We start from the raw sequence: 17644 nt of genomic DNA, 5'->3' as shown, positions 1-17644 counted from the left end.
TACAGGATAAGATCATGCAAATATTCTGATTATTACATCTCTGACTACAAAGGATATTTAAACAGCATTTTAGGTGGCTAGAGTTGGGGGAGAGGAAAGACCATACTGTTCAGAGCATAGGAGTTGGAGACAACTTTTACCAAACATGTGAATTGCCTTCATGGGTAACAATCACCTCAATGATAACAGAGAATGTATGGCAGATTGCTTTTCCCCTGGAAGTCCATAATAATATCTCCTACCCCATATGCTCTTCCAGAACCTTGCCCCTCCACCATCAAGAGGTGGAGTCTAGGCTTCCTCTCTCTTGAAACTGCAGAGATGCTTGTGACTGCCTCCACTAACAGATACAGGGAAAGTATCACTATGTGACTTTGGAGGCTGGAGCGTAAAAGGCAACACGGTTTTCCACCTGGCTCCGTCTTGGGATGCTCACCTTTGGAACCCACTCCAGAAGAAGCCCAGGCCACCTTGGAGTCTCACGTCAAATAGAACAGAGGCCCCCAGTCCTCAGCTCTATCTGATCTTCCAGACAACAGGCAGTAATTAGCAACCTATGGCTGAGTAATCCAAATTGGAAGCTGACCCTCCAGCCCTCTGCTGAAGCTGCCTTAAGCAGAGCTGAGTCTTTCCCACCAAACCTGCCCACATCAAAAACCTGTGAGCAAAATAAATAATTGTTGTTACTTCAAACTACTCAGTTCAGGAAAGAAAGAAAGAAAGAAAGAAAGAAAGAAAGAAGGAAGGAAAGGAAGGAAGGAAGGAAGGAAGGAAGAAAGAAAGGAAGGAAAGGAAGGAAGGAAGGGAGGGAGGGAGGAAGGAAGGAAGGGAGGGAGGGAGGGAGGAAAGAGGAAGGGAGGAAAGAAAAGAAAGAAAGAAAGATAGAAAGAAAGGAAAGAGAAAGAAAGAAATGGAAGGAAGGAAGGAAGGAAGAAAGAAATGGAAGGAAGGGAGGAAAGAAGAAAGAAAAAAGAAAGAAAAGAAAAACATTTGATGGGCTTTGAAGGAACTCTACAATCAAAGTTTAAGTTCTTCAAAGAAAACATTCTGTGGGACCATTTGAAGAGGTTATTCAAAGTAAGCTTTGAATTAAAAAGGTAATTGAGAAAATAATTAGATTATTTAATTTATGCTTTAATGGAGATTCTTTGGATGAATTGCTATCCTAAGTTCTCCTTTGAAGTAGGGATCAGCAGTGCAGATAAAGCCTTCTAAAACTTCTTGGCAAGGAAAATGTCAATAATTATTGAGACATAATGAATTCCTCTTAACTTCTGGAGAGTTGAAACTGTGGAACTGCTGAACATAATGTGTAAATTATTATTTTTACAAAGATCTTATTCTACACACATTAGTAATTTAGAGAGTTTAGATTTTTTTTTAAAATGTGAATGGAAGTCAAAGAAGACTCTCTACTTGCTCTATTTGGGTAAAATTTACTTCCTGAAAAGCAGATTACTGAGTATAGAAATGAGTTTTTAAGACTGCTGACCACTTACTTAACACATATATGGTGAAGGTAAAAGCTGTAGGGGGTCTAATCCCTGAATGTTAGGGAAGATGTATAATATTCTTGGGCATTTTTAAAAAGCATTTTATAATATTTCACAGCATACACTTATTTATTTGTTTGCTTTAAGAGAGCCTATTGGATTCTATGGGTTCTAAGCTGCCTCTGGTAAGTACACCTCTGTAAAATTTTCTTTGCTTATATTGATGCAACTCTAAATACAACAATTTCTCTCTGTGGCTCATCCCATTCCCTCAGTGTGGACCAGAAACTCAGAGAGGAATTATGGGAAGGATGATGTTGGATAGTTAATGGATACCTGGAGGTCCTTTTGTTCTACTTGATTCAACTCACGATAACACATCAAGGATAGAATGGAATTGTTCTACTTATAGGTAGTTTCAAACATAAAAGATGTGAGAAATAAAGGAATGTGAGGACAGGATATCAAGTAGATCAATTACATAGGCACAAAATCAACGTCCTACTGCTCACACTTTGAGGGATTTTTGTTTTATTTAGGTTCATTTAGGTTTGTACAATAGCGACCATCATGGATTTATGCTGCTTCAACCTTGTTTTCCTGACCATGTAATGTAATGACATGAGTGATTTTGGTGGCACAGCCTAGTTCCATAGCATAGAATGAGTTAAATTGGTCTTCATGGGAACAAGCCGTTAATTGCAAAATCATTAGCATAGAATTTTACCAAACTGTACAAATATAGGACTTTGGAAGGATCCTCAATAGAGTCAAATCTATGGTATAACACACTTTTTTTATTATAAAATTTTATACATATATACATATAGGTACATATATCTATCTCTACATTTATATCTAAATCTATCTATTCACCTTTATCTATTATCTATATTTTTCCCATGCTGATAAAAAGACACTCTAATGAAAGATTATATTTCTTGAAAAAGCAATTCTTCATCCTTCAAACAAGAATTAAAACGGTGGCACCTTTCCCCAATCAATGTAATTTGATTAAGCTAAGGCATTTTGAAAATGGACATTTGTAAACAATTAGTAAACTATATAGCATTTAGATGTGGGACATATAATTTAATCCATAGAGTAAGATGCTTTAAAATGGGTGTATTATTTTATTTTTTTAAATTCAGGATACTTGAAAAGTATCCATGGATTTAATTTAAGAGAAGTAATACAAACTATTTTAAATTTTAAATTGAGTTAGATGTATATTCACATGAAACTATAAACAAAGTATAGAACAAAGTATTAGACATACAGTCTGCTCACAATTGCATTTCTTTTTCTTCTAAAATTTTGGCTAGGGCTTCCCTGGTGGCACAGTGGTTGAGAGTCCGCCTGCCGATGCAGGGGATGTGGGTTTGTGCCCTGGTCCGGGAGGATCCCACATGCCGTGGAGCGGCTGGGCCCGTGAGCCATGGCTGCTGAGCCTGCGCATCTGGAGCCTGTGCTCCGTAATGGGAGAGGCCACAGCAGTGAGAGGCCCGCGTACCGCTAAAAAAAAAAAAAAAAAAAAAAAAAACCTAAAATTTTGGCTAACTGAAGTCAATGAAAGTTCAATTATTTGTGAATATTGTTTATTTTCAAAAGCAAATGTGCTAAAGAGTATATATTTATGCATTTTCAAAAAGCTTCAGCTAGCTGATTTCTTCATGGAATGTTGAGGGGACACAGATAAATCCCCAAAGTGATGCTAATTTTTAAATTAAATACACATAAATTAATCCACATAACTCTGGGAGCAAAATACTTCTTAGAAAATGCATGGAATTCATTATGAGCCATTAAAGAAGCTAGTAATTACTAGCAGTGAGAATAATTTATAAAATGAACTTACACTTTTTTTCTATTTTGTAATGATGTAGTACTTAGATTTAGAGAATCTAATTGCTTCTTGTAGTATTTTCTTAAAAGAATAATTTAAAATTTTCTGTGCTTGTATGAAAAAAAATTATACTAAAGTTTCAAGATACAGAGCTTTGAATAGAGAACTTTTGAAATGAATATCATTAAAGCTGAAGCAACCTTATAATCTCAGTCTTTTGTTACTTTAATAATTAACTCTCTCTCATGGACTTGCCTAGAGCATATTGCATGGGTGAGCTTAAACATTAATTTGCTTGCCTCCATTATAATGATAGCTACATTTAATGTCTATAACAGGCTACATCCTCTCATAGGTATGTTACTTACATTACCTCAGTTGTTCTGAGTTACATCAAACCTCTAAGCTCTGGTGCTTCCACATGTAGATGAGAAGAGACAGTAATCGCTCTTCATTGGAGGTCAACAAACTATGGCTCGTGCTCCAAATATGCCCATCACCTGTTTTTGTAATTAGAGTTGCATTGGGACACAGCCACACCCATTGTTTACATACTGTCTATGGCTGCTTTCTCTCAACAGTGGAAGAATTGAGTATTTGCAATAGAGACGATATGCAGGGCAAAGCTAAAGATATTTACTATCTGGCCCTTTACAGAAAAAAAAATCTGCTGATCCTTGCTCTAGTTCACTCAGTGAGAACTGCCTTTCAAATCCAGGGTTTTCTGATGCCCGTGTCAGTGTTTTTTTCACCTGTATCATGATGCATGCCAAAGGTGATAAAAAAGTTAAGGGCGGGGGAGTAAGGAATAAACGTACTCATTTTTTTGTTGTTGTTTTTTAACTATTAGCCTTGATGATCTATAAAATGAGGGTTTTGGATTTAAATTCTGTCTTAGAAATGTATCACCATTATGAATCTAGACCAAGCATGTAAATATTCATGAACTCAGACACATCATTTCAAAAATGGAAATAATAATACCTGACTTCCCTACACTCAAGGGTCTGGGAAGGATGGGCTCTTTTTTTTTTTTTTTTTTTTTTGCATTATGTGGGCCTCTCACTGTTGTGGCCTCTCCCGTTGCGGAGCACAGGCTCCGGATGCGCAGGCCCAGCGGCCATGGCTCACAGGCCCAGCCGCTCCGCGGCATATGGGATCCTCCCAGACCGGGGCACGAACCCGCATCCCCTGCATCGGCAGGCGGACTCTCAACCACTGCGCCACCAGGGAGGCCCGGATGGGCTCTTTATAACTCTATTACCTACTTTTCTGTAATTGTGATTCCCATGCCAGACCAATGGCAGGTCTGATTCACTTAACTGGAAATGATCTAAAATAGTGTGGAATATTGTTTTTAATCTGCAATGCAGATGAACTGTGCCCAAACATACAAAGTAATAGATATATTACATTCTTATGACCCATAGTGGTTCACTCAGTGCAATTCAATGGAATACAGAAAGTATTTTTGAGGATTTTTCCAGCATTTTGTGAAGCCCTCTAGGGGCTCAAAGAATTAATATTTGCATAGCTGATTTAATGTTTGAGTCACTTTTGCACATGTCACTTCTTTTGAATTACCCGTGTACGCAAACACATACAATATACAAATAAGCATGGCCTACTTAATCTAATTAAAATTTAATAAGCAGGTACAATGTATAAATTATTATGCTAGATGCTAGGCATCAAATGTTTATATTCTTGAAAGGAAGGCAGAGCATGAAACATACTTTTTAAAACAATACTACACAAAAATGTATAATAAAGGTAATCAGGGCACTATGACAGACCCATTTAAAGAAACTGACATAGTGGATTTGAACAGGGAAAGAGTGGAAGTGTGTCAGTTCAGAGCAAAGGTTTCTCAACCTCAGTGCCTCAGCACCACTGACATTTTGGGCTGGATAATTCTTTTTGTGTTCTCCTGTGCACTGTAGGATGTTTAGCAGCATCCCTAGCTTCTACCCTCTAAATGCCAGTAGTAGCCCTATGTTCCCAATTGTGATAGCCAAAAATATCTCCAGACATGATCGAATGTCTCCTAAGGGGCAAATCACTCCTGGTTCAGGACCACAACATAACAAATGGATTGGAATGAGCAAGGTCAAAGATGAATGAAGGAAATGAAATTAGATTAAATGGCTATTTTAGTCACCAGATGAGAAATGAGCAGAAGAGGGAATGATATAAGGTTATATTCTGGTGGGAGAATATATAGCAATTGATGGATTGAAAGTGGATTGTAAAAGAGTTTCAAACCCTAGCAGGAAGAAGTATCAGTAGGGGAACCTGTTATAAAGTCTAACTTAATGGCAATTCTGATTCATTTGGTATGAAAAGGGGCCCAGGAACACAGATTTTAACAAACATCGTATTTTGAGAAAAAACAGATGTAATATTGGAGTGCTATTAGAAAACAGGGCCAGAAATGAGAGACTAGCCTAGTTGGAGGCAAACCATAATTAGAATGATTGAACAAGAAATTGTAGCAAAGTAGGATATACCCACTTGCCCAATGAATTAGGGCACTTGCTTCTTTCTCAGAGGTAAATGTGTAGAGGCAATGGCTTATGAGATGCTTCTTTCTGGAAATCTGTAAAGTTATGCCATCTTTAAATTTGAGTCAAGGATTCTCCAGGTCTGGGTTACCCGGGTTACTATGCTGATTTTAATCATTCCAGGAAAAAATATTATATTTATATAAATGTTTATACATATAACCTACAATTGTCGAAAATGACTGTGTCCTAAGAACATTCTAATACATATGACATAAAGTTATTTGGGGAAACATTTTGTGTTCATGATTTGTAGGGTTTGAAGTTCCTGTTTCTGATCAGCAGAGAAGTGTGCTGTACAGACCTGCTGGGGGGCCAGAGTGGGGCTCTACCAGGCCCTCTGTCATCTGTGCTCGCAGCATGGGAAGCCACTGAAGGCTTTAGCTCCTGTCATAAACCAAAGTGCCTTCCAGTACTTTGTATGGTTTATTGTACATGACCCATGTTCAAGAGCCCTGTGGTTGATGTTAATAAAATGAGATGACTTTGAAGAAGCAAAGGAATGATAAAAATCATCTTAGAAATCTGGTGTTCTGCTCTTGTGACCTCAATTCTTTTTTTTTTTTTTTTTTGCAGTACGTGGGCCTCTCACTGTTGTGGCCTCTCCCGCTGCAGAGCACAGGCTCCGGATGCACAGGCTCAGCGGCCATGGCTCACAGGCCCAGCCACTCCATGGCATGTGGGATCTTCCCGGACTAGGGCACGAACCTGTGTCCCCTGCATCGGCAGGCGGACTCTCAACCACTGCGCCACCAGGGAAGCCCTGTGACCTCAATTCTTGATTTAAGATCTCACTAAGCCATCCATGATATTAGGCCATTTATTATTTATTTATGCTAAATACATTTGTTTCTATATGTTTTACATTCTAGGTACTTATATAAAATATGTATTTTGTATATTTATATACTTATGCTAAAAATAAGTCTTTCGGGCCTCCCTGGTGGCGCAGTGGTTAAGAGTCCGCCTGCCGATGCAGGGGATACGGGTTCGTGCCCCGGTCTGGGAGGATCCCATATGCCGCGGAGCGGCTGGGCCCGTGAGCCATGGCCGCTGGGCCTGCGCATCCGGAGCCTGTGCTCCGCAACGGGAGAGGCCACAACAGTGAGAGGCCCGCATACCGCAAAAAAAAAAAAAAAAAGAAAAAAGAAATAAATAAATAAAAATAAGTCTTTCATACAAAAGAAAGAAGGCCAATTTATTCTCCTAAAATATTGACTGCAGCTTTAAGAAAGAGTCAAAGAGAAATGTTTTTAAACATTTTGTTCAACATTTGCTAGTATTTAGTGAATTTGAGAAGCAAGGCTACTGAGTGTGGCATATCTACCAGCCATGCGTCTCCATTTTGCTAAAGACATGGATCCAATTATACATCTTTTGTACTGTAATTTTCTTTACAATTCTTCCACATCGATAGCATGCAATTTGCCTTTAAATTATAACCTAGTAGAATTTAGTTAACATTTACTCTAATTGCATATACACATGCCAAGGGAGCAATAGTATTTCCATTAGCATGCTGGATGTTAGAAATGATTTTTTATTGCTGGAATTTAGTGATATAAAAATATGTGGTTTGGATAGAAATTTTATAGAGATATTACCACACTAGTCTGAATAGTGTATAAGAACGTAAGTGATTCATATTTTCTAGCCTTTGAAATGGAGGCCCACATTGAACTTCTTTTCTTCTGTGGCCTGTGTATAGCTATTTATTGGAGGGTTTTGTCTCTGGAAGTTTAGCTGAATTCCAAGGCACCTAAAAGGGCTTCATGTTGCTTGTCTTTCCTTTGCAGGAATGTTAATAAACTAATAAACATATGTACTTGTGGGAGCATCAGTCTGAAATGTCTTTCTTTGAAGCACACTCCCTTACAGGAAGGATATCAGTGTTTTGCTGACTCTAAAATATACCTTTAAAAAATAATATAACATTTCTGAAATCAGTACACATTTTACAATCTCTGTTAGCTAGATGGTAGTCAGGACATATGTGATATTATCAATGCATTCTGGCAAGATTAAAAAAAAAGTCCCAGCATTTCAGCTTGCAGAATAAGCATCAGTCTGGAAATTAGAGATAATAGTGCAGAATCATTTAAGAAATGTTGCACCAATAACCTTAAAGGCAGAGAATTATATCGCATGGGGATGAGAAAAAAAAAAACACTGATATTTATGCCTCTGGGTCCCAAGTTGATTTAGAAGTGTTGAACTTTGAATGTGAAGAAGTTTTAGGAACCTCCTAGTTAATGCATTTTCCTATTTTTTCCATTTAATATACATTAAAAGAATGATAAAATAATAATCACCAACCTATGTCTAAATTAAGTAGCTCTTTGATTAAGCATAAAATAAAAATTCTAAGTGGTAAAAAAGATTTGTTCCATAGTTTAGCAGCAAAGGAATTTTTCTTTGTTTTACAAAAAAACAAAAAAACAAAAAACCCCACATTTATTGTATAATGGTTAGCATTTCAGAATTGATGAAATATGGTCCTTTTGAATGGTGGACATGCTTAGTTTATTTCTTATAACATCCTGGTGCAGAGTGAAGACACCACCTTCCTCTCAGAGAAATAGCCTGAAGAGTCTGTCACTCCTGGAATCTCACAAACTGAAATTTCAAGGACACTTGGAAATAGTCTCAAATTTCTTTTCAAATTCTAGCCTGCATTCTCACCCCCAGGCATCGATGTGAATTCAGCCCCAGGGACAGCAACAGTTCTTCAAAGTAAATATGCAAATGAATTCTAACCATGACCTTGGGCTAACTGACTTGTGAAACAATTCTTCAAATGGCTTTTAGGTTATAAATTTAAGCATAAAATAAGCCCAGCAGGTTCACAGGTTAAAACTAAATTGCACAATAATAGAGCTTTAGTCAATCAAAACTTTTGTCTAGTTTAAGAAAATAAAAAATGAACCCAAACCACTGCCCAACAATTAATGTTTTTCCATCCCTCATATCTGAATATATAATATGGAATCACTCTGTTGGATATCAACATATAAATTCCTTTAATATAGGATGTCTGTTCTCCTCACTACAAGGAAACAAAATCCTATTGCCACGTTGTTGCTTTGGTTTGGTTTTGCTATGAGATTTTTCTTATTTTTCTCCCCTTTACCCCAATCCTCAGATATTTAGATATTGCAGTTTGTGATTAAAACATCAAAACAAAATGCAAGCTCACAGGGGAAAAAAGCTTAAAATTATTCCAACATTTAGTGTTCATTTTTTTCCCACTAAGAATGCACAAAAAGCCATAAAATCTGTCCGGAAGTCATAAAGTATTGTAAAAGACACAAATGACTATTTCAAGAAACTTTGCAGCAATTAGGAAGAATTTGTTGAAGAGGAAATATGCTGAAATTAGAAGAAACCTTATACATCAAGAAGGATGAACTTCTATCAGTTCAAAAGTATGGCATTTTAAGTCAACAAAACTTGTGAAAAATCTAATTTTATAAAAAAAACGTAGAGAAGAAGATTTGCAAAGGAAGTCTTCAATTTGATAAGCAACTCTCCATGTAGTTTTTCCTGTGCTAATTCCAAAGTGTGTAATGCAGCAGAAAAACAAGAAAAATCCCATCAGAGTGTCACTCCTGGAAGACTGATTGGGTGGAGGGATTTTTGAAGGAAAGTTTAAGAAAAAATAAATAAAAGGCTCCAGTGGGAACTGATAATAAGTCTTGGGCATTCACAGAAAAAGAAGAGTAAAAAGGAAGTAAAGGGTATGAATCGGTAGGGGGAGAGTAAATGAAACTAAAGCCTCATCTCCTTTATCAAATCGGAGGTGTCTGCATAGAATGTGTGTGCTTCTGGAATAAGAGAAAGCAAATTGCTGAAGGCACCAATTTGTGGTTGGTGGAATCCTTCCATCAGCCCCTGCTTCCTGCCTTTCCCATCTGTTCACAGGCTGACTGGCTTCCACCAAGAATGGTCATGAGAAACAGAAGGGCCTTCTATTATCCGTGAGGTGGTGAGGGGAGCATAGCTATCAGTATTCACTAATGTGTGCAGGGATTTGCACTTTAAAAGCATCTCACTCACTCAAGGAGATTTAGAAATTTGCAAGGAGAAAATGAGAAGTCCAGATGTAAACACAGACATCAGCTCAAAGGAATAAGGAATGTCACTTATCTACTGGTAGTATTAAAGCCCCCTACCAAAGGCCACCAGGAATACCTTAGTAGTCATGTAAAAGTCAAAGTTAGATTTGTTTGCTTGCTACAGCAAGGAGAACACACTCTAGGGGAACCAAAGGAGGGTTTCAGGAGGAGAGAGATGAAAAGGGCTCCTTATAGGGTGTGGGGGGCCTGGACTCGTGCTAGATGATTCTGAAGGACTGGGGAAATGGGGTCCTATTCAGGATAGGATGCTGTTGAAAAGCAGGAACAATTCAGTAATGTGATACTGCAATAATTTTTCTCCTTGAGGTGCAATGATTAAAGTGGGGCTAGAGTTGTAAACGGGAAGGAAGTGGTGATATTTTAAAATAGGGTATGTTAGTCATTTGGAGGATCACACTTTGGCTTCGTCTATCTCCTACCAGTATTGTTGGACACATTGTTATGTTAGGAACACTGCAGCTTGACTACCAGCTGAGTAGATTTTGATTTCTTTGGTAGGACTGACCAGAAAACATAATGAGGCTGAAGATTTACCAAAAAGCTCTAAACATAGCTTACTTATTAACTGTCAACACTTAAAAAACAAATAGATGGTCAATGGGAATGAAAACAGACAGGTTGATTATCCTGATACTACTATCAAATAGCAATAAATAAACAAGCATATGAAGCAGAGTGGATCACGTTGCATCACAGGCACCATGAAACCCTGGCTGTCACCAAGCCAAATAGAAGAATCACCATCTAAGGTTCTCCAAGGAAGGAAGCCTTCATCATGAGAGATTTGAGAGCAAGACAAGAACAAAGGGGAGATTTGGTGGCTTCATAATAATGTCTGACACTGATTAGATGTTAAATACCTAGTTATGTTTCCTATAATTATGTGAATATAAATGGTGTACTCATCACTTGCTTTGAATGATAAGAATTTCTAAGTGTTATCCATACAGAAATTGAGAGAGATGCTTATAAAATCCTTGTTCTGGGCTTACTGAGCCCTATAGACCTAAGTGGAAAAAAATCTGGCCAACAGAATTTGAATCACACTTAACACAAATGTGACCTTGGAAAAAGAACTTAACCTTTCTATTTCCCCATTGTAAAACAGGGATGGACAAGGCATTCCATTAGTGTGAGTAAAAGCTGAGTATGAATTTAATTTCTCTCACTCCAAAATTTACTTGCAATTTTTCAAACCATCTCTTGGTTAATCAGGAAATACCTATGCTAAATTCTTGTGGTTGCACAGTTGCTAGTAACACAAACAGATATAATAAATTAACTTTAGTGAAAGGAAGAAGAGAAGGAGAAGGAGGAGGAAGAAGAGACAAACAAAGGCTAAGGGTGGCGAGAAGGGCATTTGTAGGAAGCATAGTGCTTCCTTTTTCTGAGTACCCAGGTGGCACGGAGAGATGGGAAACTAGAAATTAGCAAAGCCATTAGCAATACAGGCTGTACTTTCTCCATTTCTTGATTTTGCTTCCCCTTGTGCTTCTATTTTCTTCATCTCAGATTTCTCAATGCTTCACATCCATGTCTACCCAACAATTAAAAGAATGCATATTCCCCATTCAGAAGAAAACCCTAACTGTGCTGCTGTCATTCAGTTCAGCTCCTCAGGGGAGAGAATCTGACTGCACAGACGGTGAGGCAGACCACGAAATGTAAACAGAGCAGCTGGAGGTTCTCACTTGGGGACTAGAAACTGTGGGTTGTTCCTGAATAAAGGATGTCAAAGGTTGCTGGGAGTTGGGAAGACAGTAACAGATATTTACCATGAATATCTAATAATAAATATTATTTTTCTGGATCATGGTGGCAAGAGTAGAATTTAAATTTTGTTTTCATTTGAAAATTTGACTAAATTAATGATAGTGATCATGTACGAGTCCTTACTATTTAAGCAAGCATTTTTTCAGGCATTATCTCATTAATCTCCACGAACCCCTGGGTAGGTGCTTTTATTACCCTCAGTTAGTGATGAGGACATCTAGGCTGAGAGAGGGTATTCAAATGTGTATGCTTTCAGGATCTATAATTGAGAGTAGAAAGACTCCAAAACTCTTAAACAGACCGAAGTAGATTTGAGGCCTCAATATTAGGAGCATGCTAATAAGAATGTGAATGAAAATGGAAGGCATTTTCTACAGATGTTAGGTACATTTAATGTTAAGACGAAGGAGGTGAGAGAAAAATATCTGCCTTTAGAATAACAGATGTTTTGAAAGTAACAGCAAAAATGCTTCACTTTAATGACCGTGATCAACCTTAAAACAAGAAAAGCAACACAGAAATTTCAACCTATGATTTCAAAAAATCTCTTTATTTTACAATGTTTGCTAAGTTTTCAAGCCCTGAGATATAAAATTTTAAATATAACTTTAGATAGTACAAAGACATAAGATAATGCCCAGTGGTACTAATTCTTAACTGAATAAATTATAGCAGTTTTGCTAATGTAACTCAAGAGCCAATTTGTCAGGTATGCGTCAACCAAACTTAGAAAATCTTTCAACTAAGCGCCAAACCTAATTCTGTATTTCAGAAAAAGGTGAAATTAAAAATTAGCCTTCGAAAGGAAAAAAAAACGACATGAAACAGGATATAGAGCAAGGATAAAGGTGACAAGGGCAAAGTAAAAAACAGTAATTATAACCTCTTGTGGCAGAGCTCACTTGGAGAGTTCAAACTTGTCTTACAATTTTATGAACATGGAATATTAACCTGATATAAAGGGAAGCAGCACGTCAACCTGCACTGTACAATTCAAACACATAGATTTTTAGCAAATACGCCTTCATACAGGAATTAAAAGAGCCCAATTTTATATAGGTTGCAGTTCTTGAGCCAATGTTCTATAAATAACCCACTGATGTCAAGTGAATTACAGTCTTACCAGCTAAGGAAGCTGCAGGCAAACCCAGAAGCCTATTAAGAAGGAAATGACAAACTTCAGGCACCTAATTGCATTAGCTCATCACCAGTAAGACACCAGAAATCTCCAACTCATCTTACTGGGGATTGACTGGAACTGAATCTACCCTAGGGTGCTCTTTCCTCTCTTAAAAGCCTTGCATGTTTAAAGAGAAAAATATGTTTACTAGTTTGGTCAAAAGCAATTTTATTTTCTTAGTTAATGAGATACATTTATATGCTTTGGTTATTTTCGCTGAGTGTTTAAAGAATAAGAATATAAAACTATTTCTGGAAGAAAACAAGGTACATATTTATTATCAACTGACGAGTCACTAGTGAAAGTTATCACCGTATATCAGTGGACACTTACTCCATTGCAAAGACCTCTCTTTCCCCACCTTTACTTTGTCAAAGCTCTTTCCTGTCCTCTCTGTTGTCCACAGTGGGCACCTACAGTATTTAATATGTTTCTTTTAAGGTCATCAAAAAAACTACTGTCATTCCCCAAAGTGGAAATAACCTATATGTCCACCAACTGATGAATGGATAATAAAATGTGGTTTATCCACACAATAGAATAAATATTATTAGACAATCAAAAGGAATGAAATAGTGATATATGCCACAACATATATGAATCTCAAAAACACAATGCTAAGTGAAATTAGCCAGTCACGAAAGACCACATATCATATGATTACATTAATTCAGAAATATCCAGAATAGTCAAATCCATAGAGGCAGAAAGTAGGTTAGTGGCTGCCTAGGCTTCAGGGTGGTGGTGGAGAATGGGGTGGGGGGTGACTGCTAATGGGCACTAGGTTTCCTGTTGGGGTGGAAAAATGTTCTAAAATTAGGTTGTGGTGATGGTTTCACAACTCTGTGAATATACTAAAAGCCACTGAATAGTACACGTTAAATGGGTGAATGGTATGGTATGTAAATTATACCTTGATAAAGCTGTTAAAACAGAAGAGGAAAAAAACAACTATTGTCACTTGCAGCAGATACAATCCATACCATGTCCAAATGCTTTTGGAAAACTTACTTATTCTGTAAGCTTCTTTTTGGTGCCTCTGTTCCTTGGCTTTTAACAGCCCACCCCTGAAACTCTTTTAGGAGTACTTCTCTTGAACTATTGGAAGCATCCGGCCTTCAGACACAAAGCTGGCCAACACTGGAGTCTGCATCTCAGAACCCTTGACGGATACAGCTATAGGAGTTAGAGCACAAAAGCCCAGCAACTTTTCCTCCAGGCAGGAAACACCCTGAGCATGAGTTATGTTCCAGGGCTCCCTGGCCAGAAGCAGGCTGAGATGGGGATGTTGCCTGAAATCATACCCTTGTCTGACTTCCTCTTCTCTTCTGTCCTGCATCCCCTGCTCCCTGCGGGCACCCCTCAGAGAACTTCCTTAATAAATCCCTTACAGATGAATTCCCCTGTCAGGGTCTGCTTTGGGGAATTTGTCCTAAGATACCACTTTTCTCTCCTTTCTTGTTTTTGTTTTTGTTTTTAATCTCACTGATGAATGTACCCAATTAATTAGTACTCATTCATTAGACATCTCTTAAACACCGAGGGTGGACCAGGTAACTCCCTGTGTTCTAGGAGCTTACAGTTTACTGGAATAAAGAGAAAGAAATGGGGGTTGTTTTAAATCTATCCACAAAGCAATCTTTACCTACATTTTCATACCTAGTACCTGTCATGGTGATCTCTTAGGGTATATTGCACTCGATTTTTAAATGTATTGATACTAAGCAAGGAGCAGGATGTGGTTGGAAAAGCTTTGCCTTTACAAAAGTATACAAGCTGAACAAAATACTTTCCAATTAAAATATTTTTCATTCTAACAGTTTTTCAAAGATGCCACTGTTACCTTAACTCTACAGGAATATCAGATATATGGAAGGGTGTCAATGGGCATTCCATTCTCAGGAATGGAGCACAGTTGATCAGGAGCACTCATGGTCCAAGATGGTGCACAGCATGATTCATCTTTGAGTGTGTTCATTCTACTTACGATGAATGTCTGAGTCTCAGTTTTCTCTGATCCCTTTTCTCCTCTCCCTTTGCTCCTCTTCATCTTTTCTGTCATTTCCTTAACACCCCATTCCCCTTTCTGGAGAGATTTCTTAAGGTTCTTGGCTCCATCATGGAAGACAGACCAAAATGGTCAATTATACCAGATTAACTGGGATTGGTTCTCTATAAACAATAAATGTTTCTAGTTCTGATAATGGTAAACTCTACCTCAAATTATAATAAAGATTAATTAGGTTACCATTAAAAAAAATTTTTTTTCATGCATGAAGCATGAGCCAGACAGCACATGTAGCCTACCCCCGAAATACAGCAACTAGCCTCTCAGTGTATTAATTAATGAAATAAAATAGAAATAAAATTTGGTACATAAGTTATTAAATGATATTAACTTGAATATTCTAACTGGAATGTAATCTAAGTTTTTGCTAACAGCAGATCACAGTAAGAACAATTATTACGTTGTAAATAAGAGAATTGATTCATTAACCTATAAAGTTAAACAGATGTAAGAACAAGGACCACAATTATTTTATGAAACATTGCCATGCACAGACAAAATAAAGATTCTAAGAATACAGTAGTTGACAAGACTATTACTTGGATGATTAAATAGTAAAAGTATAACATAAACCATGCAGTTTCATTGTTAAGAATAGTATCCCTATTTTTATCATTATTATTATTGTTTGGCAGAGAAAATGCTGTTTTTACCACATGATTTTCTCTTCCTAGACACACAAAAAGACAATTTTTTCTGTTTAGATTCAAGACCATGCAACTGAGCTCCGACAAAATCATTGTGGGTAGAAGTGATGTAAATGATTTTGAGATCTGGGTCTTTAAAAATAGAGTTTAATACTAAAACTTTGCCTTTTGGTAATGCATGACAAAAGCAGCTCAGACTTCTGAGTCATTGAGAAAACCACCCCAACTTCTAAATAATCTCTGTGACCCAGAAATAATCCTCTATTTATTGAAGTCACTGAGATTTTAGAGTTTATTGTTTACCTAAGCATAGTCTAGTCCATTCTGACTAATACAGTATCCAAATTTTGGTACTATACAGTTTATCAATCAATAAGACACCTAAATAAATATTTTTTGTTTATAATAACCTGATGTATATGCATTATAAAATTCACAACATGTAAAAGACAAATGAAGAGTTTTAAAAAATAGACTTTTCCTCCTATATAGGATTTAGAAAGTCTCAAGAGAATATCACTACCTATATAGCAATGATAATCAGGCAGATAATCTACAAAACTATATATTTTTTAACACATTAGAGATCTAAGGGTATAAAGCCACCAATGATGTAAAATTTAGAAGATGAAAGGTCCCTTTTAGGAGAGAAGGTAACTACGGCTGCCATCCTCCTTGGTGGAACATTGGAAGCAAGAAATAGCCACCACAGATGTGGGTGAGGATAAAACAGCTAAACTTCCATTGCAGTTTAAAGGTCAAGGATGACCTGGATTAACAGTTTACGACTTTTTGGACCCCCATAGACAAAGAGAATTGGAAGCAAACTGCCAAATATTCTCCATGGGCCTTCACCAAATACTTCCAATCATGCTTGGGAAAAGGTCAGAAAAGCTGAGGGACCCACCATCACCTGAAGTGCAGGGTCATGGGCCCACTGAATTCTGGGGGTGGGCAGAAGAATTAGAGAAATTCTTTATGCATCCTGGTTCTTAAACTGTGTTGGATAGAGAGGTGGTCCAAACATAGACACAAAGAGAAGAAAAGCATTAAACATAGAAAAGCATTAAACATAGACAAGGCCATCCAAGATACATGGGACAGTATCAAAAGGTCTATCTTATTTGTTACTGGTCTAGCAGGAAAAAAGATGGAAAGTGGGGCAGAAAAAATATTTGAAGAGACAATAGCCAATATATTTTTTAATTGATAAAATATATTAACCAAAACCCCAGGAATTTCAGCAAAAACAAAGTGGGGAAAATACAAAGAAAGCTACACCCAGACATATCATAGCCAGTCTGTTGAAAACCAGAGATCAGTGGGATGGGGCATATTCTTCCTGAGGAGGAATAAAAATTGCTTCCTGAGGAGCAATAAAAATGATGGCTATCTTCTCACCAGAATCAATACAGGTCAGAAGGTACTTAAAGAAAAAAAAAAAAAAGCTGACATAGAATTCTAAATCTAGAAAAAAAATCCTACAAAAATGAAAGCAAAATGTAAACATTTTGAAACAGACAAAAACTGAAGGAATTTATCTTCTGCAGACTTCAGTTACAAAACAGGCTAAAGGAACTTCTTTAAGCTGCAGAGAAATAATAGCAAAGGGAGTCTTGGTTTTGTAGGGAAGAATGGAAATACGGGAAAGAGTTAATATGTTGGAAAATATAAGGAACTTAAACATTTCCCTATTTTTACACAGAATCTTTAAATATCTTTAAAAAGCTATTGACTAAAGTTAAAATAATAAAATGTATTGTGCAGCTTATATTTAGAAGTAAAGTATATGATAACAAGAGTATAAATATTGGAAGATTGGTTAACTGGAAGCATACTGTTGTAAGATTTTTGTATTTTTAACTAAGCAGCAGAATATTCTTTGAAGCTAGACTGTGATAAGTTAAAGATGCATATTATAATTTTCAGAGCAACCA

This window comes from Mesoplodon densirostris, chromosome 4, assembly GCF_025265405.1.
Source record: "Mesoplodon densirostris isolate mMesDen1 chromosome 4, mMesDen1 primary haplotype, whole genome shotgun sequence".
NCBI lineage: Eukaryota > Metazoa > Chordata > Mammalia > Artiodactyla > Ziphiidae > Mesoplodon > Mesoplodon densirostris.
The sequence above is the reverse complement of the archived record's forward strand: the minus strand, read 5'-3'. Positions refer to the sequence as shown.